The sequence below is a fragment of the Choloepus didactylus genome, chromosome 4 (assembly GCF_015220235.1).
Source record: "Choloepus didactylus isolate mChoDid1 chromosome 4, mChoDid1.pri, whole genome shotgun sequence".
In the NCBI taxonomy this organism is placed as follows: domain Eukaryota; kingdom Metazoa; phylum Chordata; class Mammalia; order Pilosa; family Megalonychidae; genus Choloepus; species Choloepus didactylus.
This window is the reverse complement of record NC_051310.1, coordinates 6019306-6034112: the sequence shown is the minus strand read 5'-3', so window position 1 is coordinate 6034112 and position 14807 is coordinate 6019306. Positions and strand designations below refer to the sequence as shown.

The 14807-nt window shown below is 47.8% G+C and overlaps 1 protein-coding gene across 4 annotated transcripts in view; it reads right to left on the bottom strand.

Annotated features, from left to right (window-relative positions):
* Positions 1-14807, bottom strand: part of LOC119531065 (histidine-rich glycoprotein-like) — a 265512-nt gene that overhangs the window by 106481 nt on the left and 144224 nt on the right. For 3 of the 4 annotated variants that reach the window (XM_037831859.1, XM_037831856.1, XM_037831854.1), the window contains one exon: positions 5931-6051. The exons of the other annotated variant lie outside the window; for it this stretch is intronic. The gene's annotated coding sequence lies outside the window, so the exon portion shown is untranslated. The remainder of the gene's footprint in view (positions 1-5930; positions 6052-14807) is intronic. 4 annotated transcript variants of the gene reach the window in all.

The window sequence follows — 14807 nt, the reverse complement described above, 5'->3', positions numbered from 1 at the left end:
ACACCCACACGTGCGTGCCTACATGCGGGATACTGATTACGTGCTTCGACTTGGCGGGCCTGGGCTGGGGGACCTGATCAGCCCCTGGGGAGGGTGGTGGGCACGGGCGACAGCGCCCTCCACAGCCCCCCAGGCCTGGGAAAGTGAGGCCGGAAGCAGGCCCCATTTCCTCACCCAAAATACCACCGTTAGGGGAGGCTTGCCGGAGGGAACCGCCTTTTCCCCACCCCCTTATCTTGCCCCTGACACTCCCCATTGCCAGAGCAACTCCCCCACCGTCAGTGCGCATGCGCAGTTACCAGAACAACTCCCGCCCCTTGTCTATCAACCTCCACGCCCTCTCCGAACCAATCCAAGCCTTTGACCTCTACAGCTACCCCGCCCTCTAATCGCCCAATATAAGCTTGTGCTCTCGCCTAATAAAGCTCTCTCTCTTAGTTTTCTTCTAAGACCCAAAAAGAACCGTGTCCTGCCTGTTCCTTCTCGCCGCCCTCCACACCTTGCACGCCCCCCCGCCGGGGACCTGGCCAAATCCCCCGCCTCGCCTTCGCCTCTGGGAAAGAGCCCCCGCCGCCGGTACCCTCAGAGCAAGCCTGGGAGCCTAGGATTTAGCTACCGGCCGCCACCCCCTCCCCCAGACGAATCAACTGCGACCGCACCTACACACATGAACACTCACACATATGCACACCCACATGTGCACAAACACATGCACACACACATAGGCACACTCACACTCACAGATATGCACAGACGTGCCCACACCATGCCCACACACATGCACACGCTGGTGGGGAGGTGGTGTTTAGTTCCAGGTGGGCCTGTTCCCCCAGGAGGGACCACAGTTTCTGTCGGGGTCTGCGGCCACCTACCTCTGACCTCCAGGAGCCAGCCTCCCCTCCAGAAGTCACTCCTGTAATTGCCTGTGTCACCTGGGGGAGCCAGAAGGGACCTCAGATGTCACTTGATGAAGTGGGGGGTGGGAAAGGGAACCAGAGGGGGCAAACGATTTGTCCAAGGCCTCACAGAAAAGCTCACTGAGACCAAGAGGGAACTGGAGCCTGACTCCCCATCCAGCAGTCACCAGTAAACAAAGGGAGAAGCTACGACACTTACTTTTAGGGTCCTGGCCCCAAAGCTTCTCATTCAGCACTCAAGGAACCCCGAGAAAGGACCGTTCACCTCCACCTGCAGATGAGGTGGCTCCAAGATGGGAAGGGATTCCAGAGATCAGAGCCGGTTCCGTGACTGCATGGGTTGGACTGTGTCCCCAAAACAGGTGTGTTGGAGCCCTGAGCCCCAGGACCTGGGCCCGTGACCTTATTTGGAAATAGGGTCATCGCGAATGGAATTGGCTAAGTAAACACGAGGTCATGCTGGAGCAGACAGGCCCTTAAACTAGTATGTCCTGTTACGAAGGGGAGAGGAGGCACGGAAAGACAGACACGGATAGACAGACAGAGGGAAGACAGCCATTTGCCGGTGGAGGCAGAGCCTGCGTTATGCCACAGCCAAGGAGCACACGGGGTTGCCGGCCACCGCCAGATGACGGGGGGCAGCCAGGAGGGGCTTCCCCACAGTCCTCAGAGGGGTCACACCTGCATCCAGATCTCAGACCTCCGGCCTCCAGAACTGCGGAAGAATGAACTCCTGTTGTTTCAAGCCCCCCGTCGGTGGTCCCCCCTTATAGTGCCCCCAGGAAACAGGCAGGGCCCGACTGGAGCCCAAACCCCCCTCCCTAATTCAAAGCTGGTGCTCCTTCCGGCACACCCCATCTGTGCACCCTCACTCCTTGGGAGATCAGCTCCTGGCCAGAAGTCAGAGTCCACCTCTGGAAATGCTCCCTGTGATCCCGATGGCTCTGGATGCCCTGTTCTCTGTAGGGTCCCTCCTCAGGCAGCTCTGGGCAGTGGCTATGGAGGGTCCGACTGGGGACCCCCTGGACCGTCTGATGGAGCCGGCCTCAGGGAAGACCCACTCCTCCTTCTCTCACCACCCAAGGGATCCAAACCTTCCCATGGGTCTCGAATCCAAGGGTAGCTCTGGCTTTCCTGGCTCCAATAAGAGACAGTTTCCTGGAGAAGACCTACTATCAAAAAATAAGCATTCTCAAGGTCACTAATGGTGGGGTCTGATGACGTGACTTCTCTAGCACTTTCCATCCTCCGCAGCACTGGGAAGAGCCCGCCCTTGAAGGACCTCAACCCGAGCAAGCACAGGAACGGGGGCATCTCGGAGAAGCGGCGTGTGTGAGCAGAGCCAAGGAGAAGAGGGGACCGTGTGTGGCCACAGCCCGAGAGCCTGCTAGCACCATCCTGGGGACTACAGAGAACGAGCCTGCTTCCTCTCTGCCCCCAGCCCTGGAGGGTAACGCCAAGGAGCTTGCCCTGCAAAGCCTTCTTATCACTCAGCTAAAGTTCAGAAAGACACTGGACAAGGCACGGGCTGGACAGGAGACCAAAGTCCAGTTCTCAGCTCAGCCCCTACTGCCTCAGACACATACCGCGATCACACCCCCTGAAGTAGGGGTCCTTTGTCTGAAAGACAGGGGTGGTGATGCCCTCACAGGATTGGCCTAAGGAACGCACCTGCTCAGGTGAATTACACGTGGGAGGTTTAACCTGTGCTCACCAAAGGGCAGGTGGCCTTGTCCTAATTATCAGGTTGTTTTTCCATTCCTCCCAGCTGGGAGACAGCGCCTCTCCCCACAGGTGTAAATAGCCTTTTCCCTGTCCCTGCCATTGTCAGGGATCTTCAGAAAGCCATTAAGAAGCAAGCTAAGTATCGAAGTGCCATAAACAGAAAGGCTCAGTTGCCTGTCCTTTTGCCCCCCTTTTCCAGAGCCTACATTTCTCTTTGCCACATCCCTAATGGAGCTGGGCTTCAGACAGTTTCAAGAAAGAAGTCATTTATAAAGATGTCTGTATCCGACCACACATACTGAAAATGCATTCACTTGATTTTACATTCCACCTTGTCCCAAAAAGGAGTTGAGGGGTACAAATGGTGAATAAAATCCATTTCAGTTTGATGGCTCTCTACCCCACAATTTGTGGGAGGGGCCTAAGTAATTGGAAAATAATAACACCAAACTCCCATTGGACCCCCAAAGCTGGAATCTTAAACCAGTTGTGCCCCTTCTTGAGTGCATTGTCATGGGCTAAACTGTGCCCCAGCAAAAGATATCTTCAAGTCCTATCACCTAGTACCTATGAATGAGACCTTACTGTAATCAAGTTAAGATGAGGTCATACTGTGTTAGGATGGACCCTAAATCCAATGACTGGAGTCTTCATAAGAAGGCCGCCCAAAGAGACACAAAGGACAAAAGTCAGAGATTGGAGTGATGTGTCTACAAACAAGAGATGGTGATAATGATGGCAATGATGACTACGGTGGTGATGATGATGATGGTGATGGTGATGGTAAAAATCATGATAGTGATGATGGAGATGATGATGGTGATGATGATGGTGGTGGTAATGGTGATGGTGATGATGGTGATGGTGACGATGGCGATGATGGCGATGATGGTGATGATGGTGATGATGGTGATGGTGATAATGGGGGTGATGATGGTGGTGATGAGGAGGAGGCTGATAACACACTTAAAAAGCACATCTTATGGACCAGGTACTATTCAAAGGAAGAAAAGAAAAGGAGGCCAAGGGAGAGAATGAAGGAAGTGAGAAAACCAGCATAGAAAATGGAAAGGGGGGTTGGATCAAGAAGACAATGAAAACTGAGACCGCGTTAGAGACCCACAATGCCACAAGCAGTGCCATTCCTAAATCTAACCAACTTAAATCCCAGGGAGAGCTTGCACTCATATTTTCATAATTATCACTTATTTCAGAGAACTGTCTGGTGGACAGAGGTTGATCCTGTTAGACATTTGCCTCCAGAAAGCCAAGTTTGAGCCTAGCTCTTGTCACCTTGATCTGTGATCTATAAACTTGGCCTCCTCTGACTCCTTTGCCATACTAAACATGGCATCATCCATGGTGAGCAAGTGGGCAGGCTCTGCTCCAGTGCCCTTCCTCACAGGTGCCCTGGCTGGCCCAGGACGACAGGCAGCACCTGGCAGAATGCATCAGGAGAGGCCAGCGTGTGGGGTACCTGCTTCTTCTGCCCCCTGCTCTCCAAGGTGCCCAGTCCCTCTTCCACTCCACCCCCAGCTCCTAAATGGGCACAAGTATCACATCCAGAACTAGTCACACTTAAACACTCTGGTGGTCCAGAAGGGGAGAAAAGCATCTGCAGAATCAGTATTCGGGAAAGAACAGATACGACTGCTTCCATTGCTGGTGCACAGGTGGGGTGGAAGGCACTGTGAGGAGGCTCCAGCCTCAAGGATACCCTGGCAGGTGAGTCGCAGCTGTGCTCCGTGGGTGGGTTCCCAGACCAACCACAGTCCTCAGGGCGCACCCCACAGTGTGGGCTGCTGTGCCCACCGAGACCCCTACCCTGCAATCTCTCCATTGGCGACCTGGTGCCTGTCCCTGCCAGCGTCCCCGAGTCCCCATCGTGCCACCTGTCCACCGTTGAACCTCAAAAGGGGAAAGTTTCCAGTCTTGGTCCCTTTCCAACAAAGGGGCTCCTTGGCTCCTATGCACATCTGTCCACCTCCTCCCAGAACTCACACTGGAAACTGGTATGGAAAGGGGAGGGGAGCTTTGAAATACTAGAGGGGTCCTGGGTCCCCAAGGCAGAGGGGCCTCGCCAACACGCAACTAAGAAGGACACACAACTAAGAAGGACTAATAACTAGGAAGGACTCGGCGAGGGTCACAGGTGAAGACAGAGAACATGTGTCCAAGGGGGGCGTCCCTGTCCCAAACGCCCCCAGAGGCAGTCGGCAGCTGTTCTCCCAAGTGCTCCCGAGCTCTGCCCCCGTCACAGCCTATGGGATTTGCACCACACTCAGACTGTGTATTCACTGTCTCGTCTCATCTTCACTGTGCTCCGACTCCTGGTTTCCAGCAGAGGAATCAGAGGCTCAGGGAATCTCAGTGAGTAGCCACCTAGGAAATGGGGAAGGCAAAATAGGAACGGGGTCTGGGAGCACCCCGAGACCTCTTTCTTCCCTTTGACCTTAGAGAGAAAAGGAAAATGAGATCCACAAGAGGGGAGGGGCGTAATTTGGGAAAGGTCTTGCAGCAAGGGATATCCATCTGATCCCGCATGTTCATCCATGTAGATTTGCCAGATGCCTTCTAGGTGACCCCCATTAGGGCAGAAAAGGACCACGGACAATTGGCAGGTTTGGAGGGTGGGCAGCCTCCCCCAGGGCTGCAAACCAGGGTGCATCCTAATGCCTTGTGTTCCGGTTTTCTAATGCTGCTATTATGCAAAATACCAGAAATGGATTGGCTTTTATAAAGGGGGTTTATTTGGTTATAAATTTACAGTCTGAAGGCCATGAAAATGTCAAATGAAGGCATCAACACAAGTATACCTTCACCAAAGGAAGGCCAATGGCATCTGGAAAACCTCTGTTAGCTGGGAAGGCATGTGGCTGGCATCAGCTAAACCCAGGTTGTGTTCCAGCTCCTCTCTCAGCTCCTGTGTGTTCTTCAAAATGTTGCTCTTGGGGTGTTTTGTCCTCTCTTAACTTCTTCATGGCAAGTGTCAGCAAAAGTCTGCTTCCTATGGCCGTCTCCAAAATGTCTCTCTTGGCTGTGTCACCGAGCTCCTTCTGTCTGAATTCTTATAGGACTCCAGTGATTTAATTAAGACCCATACTGAATGGGCAGGACCACACCTCCATAGAAATAATCTAATCAAAGGTATCATCTGCAGTTGGGTGGGTCACATCTCCATGGAAACAACCCAATCCAAAGGTTCCAACCTAATCAACACTAATATGTAGGCCCTCACAAGATTGCATTAAAGAACATGGCATTTTGGGGGACATAATAAATACAAACCTGCACAACTTGTAATTCAGATTCCTGGGAATAAGTAACACTAGGCCAATGGGTGTCTTCTGGAAAATCTGCCTTCAAAGGGTTCCGGTCTGGGTACAAGCAGGGTACTAATTGACGGCTCCTGGAGGGCCAGAAAGAAAACAAGAAATCAGACAACTCAAAGCATGTCCTGTCCAATTACAAGAATCAGTATGGATGGCCTGACCTGTAACCTATAGAGCAAAATTAAGATTTTTGAAAATCACCAGGAGGTAGGGGAGGTTGGCTTGCCAGCAACTCCAGCCTTCAAAGTCCTTGGAGTTGTGACAACAAAATCACAGCCAGGAATGCAGCCAGCTCTCAACAGACCTTGTACAACCTTTCTGTCCCCCACCTTTTTTTAAAGAGGGGTGGAAACGCTCATTTTTTTGCTCTAGATATCCAGATACGTGTCACCCAACGGCATTTCTTTGCTCTTGGACTCTAGTGTCCCAGGAAGCTATTTCTTTCTAAACAAACTGGAACCTCCAACAGCTGCAGGACGTGTTGGTTGCATTTTGCCAAAACTGAAGAGGGAACGTTTCGGGGTGCGGAATGGGGAGGAGGCACTGCTGAGAACCACTTGTTGTCATGATGGAAAACACATCCATGCTCGTTCCTTGCTGGAGCCGAACTCCTCGAGCGTGAGCAGACGGGCTTCCAGGGTAAGAGCCAAGTGACAGCAGCTAAAGGCTGTTCAATCCGTTCCTCCATCTCCAGACTCGGGGAGCTGTGCCTCATCCCCCGGGAAAGAAGTGGCTGGAAACATCACGCCTCAGCTTCCTCATCCATGCGGGACCTGCAGTGGCAGGGAGGTCAGGCCGGGGCCACTGCTCCTCTTGCAAGCCCCTGCAGAAACACGCCTTCGCCCCCATGCCGAGCGCCGAGCCAGGAGAACCTGCAGCGAGCAGCTAGCTCTCCTTTCCTTCCCTTTTAAAATCAACACCCGTCCCCAGATTTGCTTTTGGCAAACACTGCTTAACTGCTGCTGTTTTCCCTGAAGTCACTGAAGAGAGAGTTAGATAATGAGCTGGCGTGCTCTTTTGAAATGTTTACTGTGTTCCTTACAGGAAGGGACATGCTGGTTCCTCAACTAATTTGGGGTTGTTAGATCTTTTCTATCTTTCTGGAGATCTCCGAAGTAAACATAAGGACTTCAGTATAATTAAGCTGTATCAAAGAGTCAAATAAACCATCAGGGGCTTTATAAAAGGACGAACCATTGCAGATCCATCAAGAGATATTTTTTCTCGATTCTCCCAACAGAAAGGCAAGAGAGATGTAAAAGTATTAAGATAATACATCATGGCACACTCCAAAGATTTGGGGAAAAAAAAGACTGGGCAGGTGTTCACCAAAAAAAAAAAAATCCTAAATGCAAACTGTTTTGGTCACGGGGCTTATACCTGAAAAATTCCTGAGCCTTAAAACAGCATATTTTACAGTCTGATTGTATGAAAATTAAAACTTGGGGCTTCCAGTCGTGTGTAATTTCTGTAAGAACTCTAATACGTTCATCCACATAAGCCCTAAATTCCCACTTTCAAAACGAAGATTTGGGGTTAGGATGACATTTGTATGAATTTCACTTGGCATTTTGGTTGCAAGTTTTCTTCTTCCCCTGAGGAGTTTAAAGGCATTTATAGACATTCTGATTAGTGCCTGTGATATCCCGGCGGGGCAGCAAATCCTATTAGCTCCTTTTACAATTGGGAATAGAAAATCTTAGAACAGCCAAATGGTTTGGCAAAAGCCATATGGTGTGTTGCTGGTGAGTGATGCTTTGAGAAGAAAACAGGTTTCCCAGCATCTCCCTTCATCAGCCCCAAGGCGAATTTAGAGGTTGATTTTTTTAAAAGTTGGGTAACATCGGGTCATTCTCTCGGGCTGTGTGACACCTCGCCCTTGGTTCGGCCTCCTGGGTCAGCGCCACCTGCCCCCCGAGCCGTCAGGACACATTTGCTGGGAAGGACAGATCTCCCTGCAAGCCCCAGCCGCCTGGAGAGCTGAGTCCATGAAGCAAGGACAGGGAATCCTGAACAGGGTGAAAAGAGGGGATGTGGAGACCCCATGCACCAGTCCCAGGTCCCTCTCCGCTGGGGCGCCCTCGTAGGCTGGCAGAGATGTGACAACGTCCTCCACTCTCAGCGTCCAAACAAGAAGAAGAGAAGGAAGTGCAAGAAGAGAGAAGTGGGCAGATGGTGGATCGTGAACAGATGCCAGGGATAAAGAAGACTCTCCTCAGCTGCTCGCCAGCAAGGCGGCTCTTCAAGGAGGACCCCGGGCTGCGGAGGACAGAGCAAGCACCGGCGAGGGGTGACGGGAAGGGGGCCACGTGCCCTGTTCCATGACCACTGCAGACTGTTTAAAGACGTGGCGGGTGACGTTGCTAAACTCCCCATTGTCAACAGTGGAGGAGTTGCGTGGACAGACGTGGTGCCCGAATGTCGCAGGTGTGCAGGGACATTGGCCGTGGCCCTGGCCCTGCAGTCTCTCCCTGTGGCCTTCTGTCCTGGCTCTGCTCGCGCCGGCTGTAGGCTGTCGCCCTCCTCACATGCACAGCCTCCCTGCCCCGGGGTCTTCCAGGAGCTATGCCACCTGCCAGGCAGACCCTCCCCACCTTTAATCCCCACCCCCACATGCCTTGGAATGCTGCTTCCTCCAGGAAGCCTGCCTTCCTGAAGCTCAGCAACTGTGCTCCCGTCCCCAGCTTTCCCAGTCCCCTTTGGTGTCTCTCCTGGACCCCCCAGGATGACTGGACTGAAAATGTTCATTGTTCTGCACCACCCGTGGCTGGCACTTGAGGGTCAGCCCCACAAAACGGCAGGGTGGGCTTCCTTCAGGGCTCAAGCAGCATGGCCCACATAGTAGCTGCTCAATAAATATTTAAGAAATCAATAAAATAAGTGGTTCATCAATTGGTCCAAGGAAACAACTACACAAATAGGATGTGGGGGAGAGGGAGAGTGTGAGAGGGGAGAGCTGGGCCTCACGGCCCCCACATGTGGCAACAGTGAACGCTGGGCCAGATACGGCCCCCTCTTCTCTCTGTTTCTAGGACCTCAGTCTTCCATTCCTAGGCCAGCCACTTCCCGCCACACCACTAACCCCACCCTGCTGCTGAGGAGAGAGGAAGGAAGGGAGCCACGAGCCCCCAGCCCCTGGGCTCTGGGTGGGAATGTCTGCTCCCCCCTAACATTGCCCTTGGAAGCCCACGGAGGGTCTCACAGGGGTGCTCCTTTGTGTGCTGGGAGATAATGGGTTCATTTGTATATTTCAGCATCCAAATTTTGTCAGGGTAAATTTTTTCCATGGAATTTTACAGCTTTTGCTAATTTAAGAGGACTAAATTCGGTTTCATTGTATTTTTGCCATGCCTCAAAAAACACATGAGATTCAAAATCTGAGCCTATGATTGTATTTTACAAAACAGGATTGCTTACTTCAGAGTGAATACCCTGTCAAGATTAGTCTTATTATTTTAAGTCTCTTTTATTCAAGCAAAATCCCATGTTCCCTAATGGGAACCACATGAAAATATCATTAGAAATAAAGGTGTTATTTGCTCTTCACAGCTCTCAGCTGTTTTGTTTCAAATGTCGAGAGGCCTCTCTCAAAATGAGAGAAAATCTCCAAGAAAGTAATTTGCTCGGAGGTGTCGCTGCTGCTAGAATATCTCACCCAAACTTCATGAATGGTAAGAATAATTCCAGAAAATAAGCTCTAGTAAATGGGGTCTCAAGGTGAAAGAAAGAAACAAAGAAAGAAAGGAAGAAAGGAAGAAAGGAAGAAAGGAAGAAGAAAGGAAGAAAGGAAGAAAGAAAGGAGGGAGGGAGGGGAAGGAAGGAGCCAAGGTGAGGATGGGAGAGAAAGGGGAAGCTAGAAGCCAAACCTGTGTGCATCTCGAGTGCAGGTGACTCAGCCCAGGGGGTAGAAAGGGCCTGGGGCTTAGCGACATCAGCCAGATGAGCACTGGATGTAAAATTTATATATACCCTGCATCGCTTAATTTATTCAAAATCATTGGTTTATGAAATGTAAAGGCTTAGTTCATTCAGATAATCATTACACACTTATAACTCACATTTACTCAAATGTTTTTAATTTTTATGACAAATGGCACATCGCTCTTTGCCAACTACCCAGAGGCAGACACAAGTCTGAGAACAGAAGAAGCCATTAGCACTCCAGCAAAAGACAAACGGAAGTCTTCTGTTTTCTCGACTTTGTGTTTTCTACAGTGTCAAGTGGATATGGAGTTGTCATTTTCATCAAGGAAACCACGGAGGAAGAGGGCAAAGGGAAACGCAGACTCATCGAGCACATTTTCAGCAGCAAGAACTTCATCTCAGCTTCTCGTCTGAGTTAACAACATGAGCAACTCAGGCTTGCTCAGAAATTCATTTTGTCACCTTCACAGATTCTAGAAACGGAAGGTCTGCCCAGATTCAGCTGAGCAACCTGCCCCTTCACATGTCGGGCTAGTTTTGTATTATCCATGGATTTCCAGACACGCACCGAGTTCCCTGCACCTGCTTCAGAAGACGGGGCCCCCTGAGGCCTGCGAGGAGCAGGGTCTCCCGGGCCAGGGCCTGGCTGTCCCAGAGTGTGTGAAAGGTGGTTAACAGATTCCACCCACCCGCTCCTGCTCGTCACCCCCTCACCAAGCTGGTGTCCTCTTTGGTCCTGGAGTCTTCTCAGATTGCCCCTCCACCCTGTTCCGGTCAGCCCAAACTTTCTGACATACAAGTCAGGACAAATCGCCCATAGCTCCCAGGACAAAGGTCAAGTTCCCAAGTTTCACACGGGAGGCCCTGCGATGTCCAGCCCCTGGGGACCACCCACTCCCCGTCCACCTCCTCTGCTCAACCCACCATGCCTGCCAAGCTTCCCCAAGGCTTTACGGCCCATCGGGCGCTGCGCTGGGTGCCTGGACATGGCAGGAGGGGGTCTGCAGGGTCTCATGGTCCACTAGGAGCTGGACTCAGCCCCTGGGAGCGTGCCCTCACCTCCATCCCCAAACGCCCCTAGCTGAGAGGCCGCTCTCAGGCTGGCAGAGGAAAGTTCACAAATTACACACAAATTTCTGCTTCTGATCACACTGCAGGTGCAAGGAATGGATCTACCTTCCCGCATCCAACAACTGAAAAAAGACAAAACCACAATTTTCAGATGCAGGACAACAGGCAACACAGGAGAGCAATCCTTGGGAGAAGGGAAATGAATGAGGAGAACTCTATGATTGCCCCAGTTTCCAACCTGGAAATCAGCTCTAGGATACACGGCAGGGAGGAGCAAACCAGAGAAAGCCCAGCATTCTCCCTAAAGTGAGGAGACAGAGCTGAGAATCCTGTGAGGCCCAGGAGGGCAGAAAACTGGAGAGGAGGCGGCACTGGAAAGGAGAGAGCTCTGGAGTGCAGCAGAGGATTCCCCCAACACTTTAGCTAAGTACTCATACATCATGCAGGTGAGTAAACTACCTGAGGCTGGGAAAGAACCACCCGAAAGGAACAAGTGGGACAATCCCTGAAGCTCACAGAGAGCCAGGAACAGATCAGTCCAAGCAGAGACACCCTATAATGCACAAGACGTTGGGTACAGTACCCAGGAAGGTGTTGCCTTGGGGGTGGGGGCAAACTTAGCCCTAGACTAAGGCCATTCTCATCTCACCTTACAAAGCTTCAAAGCAACTCTCAAAAGGATCCAGCTGTTTCCAAGAAATTTAAGGGCTTCCAAGAACAAAGCACAGCAATATAGAAAGGAATATGAAATACACAAAAGATCCAGAACCCAGCAAGACAAAACTTAGAATTCTGGCATTCAGTTGAAAATGATCCAAGTCACAGAAAATATGACCCAAAATCAGGAAAAAAAAAATCAATAGAAACAGATTCTGAAATTATACAGATTATCTAGTTAGTAGACAAAGTTGTTAAAACAGTTACTATAACTATATTTTGTATGTTGAAAGGGTAGAGAAGAACATAAGAATGTTGAGGATGGACATTAGAGATATAAAAAAAGATGCAAATTGAAACTGGTATAGACAAAAAAGTGTCTAGGATTAAGAGCATTACAAGACACTAAAGAACAAGAGTTCAGTGCACTTGATGGCATAGCAATGGAAACCAACCAAAATAAAACAGAGAGAGTAAAAAGGGAAAAACTGAGCGGAGCAGTGGGACAAATTCAAGCAGCCTAATACATGCAGTTGGAGTCCATGAAGGATAAGCAGAGTGGGGGTGGAGACAAAAATATTTGAAGAAAAAATGGTTGAAATTTTTCCAAATTTGATAAAACCTGTAAACCCATTGTTCTGGTTTGCTAGAGCTGCTATTATGCAAAATACCAGAAATGGACTGGCTTTTATAAAGGGGATTTATTAGGTTACAAATTTACTGTTCTAAGGCCATAAAAGTGTCCAAACTAAGGCATCAACAAGGGGATATGATACCTTCACTGAAGAAAGGCTGGTGGCATCCGGAACACCTGTCAGCTGGGAAGCCACGTGGCTGGCATCTGCTGGTCCTTTGCTCCTGGGCTGTGTTTCAAAATGGCTTTCTCCAAAATGACTCTGGGCTTCTTTCTTCACTCCTCTCTCTCAGCTCCTGTGCATCCTTGCTTCTTTCTCCTGGGAAATTTCTCTCTAAGCATCTGCGGGTCCTCTCTTAGCTTCTCCAGGGCAAACTCTTGGCTTCATCTCTTAGCTTAGCATCTCCAAAAGTCCTTCTGTCTGCATCTCCAAGCATCTCCAAGCATCGGCATCTGTGTCAGCTCTTGAGCCCTCTTAAGGACTCCAGTGAACTAATCGAGACCCACCCTGAATGGGCAGGGTCACTCCTCCGTGGAAATAATCTAACCAAAAGGTCTCACCCACAGTTGGGTGAGTCACATATCATGGAAACAGTCAAAGTGTCCTACTCTAATCAAAAGACTAATGAGTCTTCCCCCACAAGATTGCATTAAAGAACATGGCTTTTCTGGGGGACATAATATACCCAAACTGGCACACCCTTGGATATGAAAAGGTCAACAAACCCTAAGCACAAGAAACATTAAGAAAATGACACCAGGGCACATCAGAATAAAATTGCCCCAAACCAGTGATAAAGACAGAATTTTAAAAGCTGCCAGAGGGGGTAAAGAGGACACATTATGTAAGGAGGAACAAAATATGGATGACAGCCAACTTCTCACCAGAAACAATGTATGCCAGAAGATATTTAAGGTACTGAAAGGAAAAAAAATCTGTCAACCTAGAATTATTTATCCAGCAAAAAATATCTCCAAAAAATGAAGATGAAATAAAAAAATTTTTCAGACATACAAAAGCTGAAGAAATTCATCACCATGAGACCTTCACTGCAATAAATTATAAAGTCCTTTGAGCAGAAGGAAAATTATACCAGACAAAAACTGAGATGTATCCAAAGAAATGAAGAGCATCAGAAATGATAAATATAAAATACATTTTCTATTACTTTTTTAAATCACTATAAAATATAATTGACCATCTCAAACAAACATGATAACAACATATTTTTGGTTTTAAAAATATGTTAAAATAAAAGGTATGCCAACAACCACATAAAGTCCAGATAAGGAGAAATGGAAGTAAATTTTTGTAAGATTGCCATACTATGTGTGAAGTAGTATACTATTACTTGAAGGTAGACTGTGGTAAGTTTAAGATGTCTGTTATAAGTCCTAAAGCAAACTCTATAAAAATAGGAAAGCAGTATAAAAAATAAGCCAACAGAAGACATAAACTAAAATAATTTAAAAATAACTCAACTTTTAGGGAACAAAGAACTGATGGGACAAATAGAAAGCAAAGAGCAAGACGGTAGATTTAACCCCAACTCTATTGATAGTCACATTAAATGTAAATGATATAAACAGCTCAAGTAAAAGGCAGGGATTGTCAGATTGGATTAAAAACAAACAGAACAAACTATATGTTGCCTAAAATAAACATGCCTTATTAAAAATAGATAATAAATTAAAAGAATAGAAATAGAATACATCATCATGACAGTAAGCATAAGAAAGTTGGAGTGGCCACATTAATATTAGGCATAGTAGATATTTCAAAGAAAATGATACTAACAAGGGTTAAGAGGATCATTTCATAGAGATAAAGGGGTCACTTCATCAAGAAGACATCATAATCCTGAAGCTTTATACTTGTAATAACAGAGTTTCAAAATATCTGAAACAGAAACTGATAGGACTGAAAGGACAAATAAACAAATCCACAATAATAGTTGGAGATTTCAGGACCCTCTCTCAATAACTGATAAAACAAATATACAGAAAATCATTAAGGATATAGAAGTCTTGAAAAATACTAAACCAGTTTGACCTGACTTCACATTTACAGAATAATCTACCCAACATAAATAGAATATACATTCTTTTCAAGTGCACATGAACATTTACCAAGATAGATCATATTCTGGGACAAAACATGAATAAATATACAAGGATTCAAATCATTAAAAACATGTTCTCTGACTATAATGTAATTAAATCAGAAATCAATAATTGAAAGATATCTGAAAAAAATCTCAAAATATTTGAAACTAAATAACTTGTCTCTAAATAATTCATGGATCAAAGAAGAAATCACAAAGGATATTACAATGCATTTTGAAATGAACAAAAATTAAAATATGAAATAATAGAATGTGTAGAATGCAGCTAAAACAGTGCTTAGACTGAAATTTATAGTACTAAATACCTAATTAGAAAATGAGATCTTAAATCAATGACCTTAGCTTCCATCTTAAAAATGAGAAAAGAAGAGCAATTAATCTCAAAATAATCAACAAACAAGAATCAAAGAGATTAACAAAT